Source organism: Schistocerca piceifrons, unplaced genomic scaffold (assembly GCF_021461385.2).
Source record: "Schistocerca piceifrons isolate TAMUIC-IGC-003096 unplaced genomic scaffold, iqSchPice1.1 HiC_scaffold_27, whole genome shotgun sequence".
Lineage (NCBI taxonomy): Eukaryota > Metazoa > Arthropoda > Insecta > Orthoptera > Acrididae > Schistocerca > Schistocerca piceifrons.
Window position 1 is genome coordinate 5,001 of NW_025728482.1, and position 2,500 is coordinate 7,500.

A 2,500-nucleotide genomic window follows, 5' to 3' on the forward strand; every position below is an offset into this window, starting at 1 on the left:
CACTCGCACTCGCAGTCGCAAAAACGTGGGGCAAATATATTACGCGGAAGAGTTATAACAGACCGAGCCCCACTGCATGGGGGGAGTCTTTGTCACTAATGTACACAGATGGAACATTTTGGACTGGAACCAGATTACCCGTACACACGGCGCTGATTAGTAATCAATGCAGAGCCATCAAACTACAGCAAATATACACAACTGTCCGTATACATGCTGGAAAGAGTCTGCCCAAAATGGGAACCACACGTCAGCCAGACACTCTGATCACGCACCACTCTCTGCTTCTAACAGGCGCACATACAATATGTAAGCACCAGCATGGAACAACATCCAGTGCATCTTCTCCGCCACATTACACAATCCACACTATCACAACCAGACCAGGAGGTCCGTGCGGAAAATACAATATCCCAGCCTTTCGACATCCACCATTGCGCAGACCAGGCACCAACACCCACACATGTCCTATACAACGGTGCACCCAACATCACAAATAGTACCTCCTGTCACAGCGCACAAACAATGACATGAGTCAAAGACACAGGTCTCACACAAGCATAGAATTGGAGCGCCGCCTCTAATAAGCCAAAGGTGCATCCTGACGTGACAAATCTGATCATGTCACAAGCATTCACTTACTATAGATCACTATCAACGAACCTGCCGCCCCCGCCCCCCCCCCCCCTACACCTTTCCGTACAACAACGTGTAACCTAACCTAACCTAACCTAACCTATGTTGTACCCTTAACCTAACCTATGTTGTACCTTAACCTAACCTATGTTGTACCTTAACCTAACCTATGTTGTACCTTAACCTAACCTATGTTGTACCTTAACCTAACCTATGTTGTACCTTAACCTAACCTATGTTGTACACTTAACCTAACCTATGTTGTACCTTAACCTAACCCATGTTGTACCTTAACCTAACCCATGTTGTACCTTAACCTAACCCATGTTGTACCTTAACCTAACCCATGTTGTACCTTAACCTAACCCATGTTGTACCTCAACCTAACCCATGTTTGTGCCTCAACCTAACCCATGTTGTGCCTCAACCTAACCCATGTTGTGCCTCAACCTAACCCATGTTGTGCCTTAACCTAACCCATGTTGTGCCTCAACCCTAACCCATGTTGTGCCTTAACCTAACCCATGTTGTGCCTTAACCTAACCCATGTTGTTGCCTTAACCTAACCCATGTTGTGCCTTAACCTAACCCATGTTGTGCCTTAACCTAACCCATGTTGTGCCTTAACCTAACCCATGTTTAACCTAACCCATGTTGTGCCTTAACCTAACCCATGTTGTGCCTTAACCTAACCCATGTTGTCGCCTTAACGTAACCCACGTTGTCGCCTAAACCTGCTCTGTAATTGTTATACGACTCGTTCAATTACTGTAGTGTTGCCCACCCGCAACCCTCGCAATATAGTTCGCTACTCGCACTGCCCGCACCCCTGTGTATCGCTTCATGTTAAACACCTTGCAAGTCTTGCTCACTTTCCACATGCTCCTGCTGTACACTGTAATGTGGATGGCAGCAGGACGTACATGCCGCCCCTCCCCACGTCCCCACCTTGCCCCCTGCCTTCGCAAGCTGGTTGGTGAGAAGTTTGCATGTTCAATGCCCTTCGCATGCGACGTACTCAGGCTACGTTGTGGTGCGGCCTGTGTCAACTGTCCGCTGATGTCGTACGCGTGAACCACAATCTGTACTGCACATTCGTCCTTATGTACTGAATGATACATCGTGGCACATGTGTGACCGCACAAACGACTGCGCCCAAAAACGGCGGACCATACAGTGCAAATATTGTGCACGCAGCTACGTGTCGTCTCCCTATGAGAGCTGGATTGCAGTGTGGTACGCCATAGAGACGTGTGGGAGGAACGGACGCCGTGGATGGCGATCAGCATGAGCTGTCTGTTGATGTATTCGGACCTAGTCGTCTCTCCTCACACACCGTGATGGCATGGTGCACCGCGTTCCATATCTGCGACATGCTACAGAGGCCGGTTGACAGTCGTTCGAGCAATGGACATCGCATACGTACGGGGGCCACCTTCCACGTATTGTCTAGGCGTGCACATTTTGTTGCGTGTATGTGGGCAGACGTAGTGTGGCGTGACACCTGACACAGGCATGCAATAATCGTTGAAGTTGCAAATGGCGATGGACGCCTGCGTTTTCTGGTGAAGTTACGCAAATGAACAAATGGTAACCTGTTGTGGTGCGGTTGTTCTCGCTAGGGGTGAATCGGTGATGGCGACGATAGGTTGAGGTACTAACCGGTTGTTCCAGCGATACCCACCATGCCGACGAAACTGAACGGCATCTGGGTGTGAAGCGATACGCGGCGGTGGCTGGGTGGGACCGTCCCCGGCCGGTGAGGGGGCGCCTCCCGGCGTGCTGGCCGCGCGGTGCGTGGGCGCACGCGCTACAGCCGGCTGGTGGGGGCGGCCAGTGCAGGCGCGCCGGCCGACGGACGCGG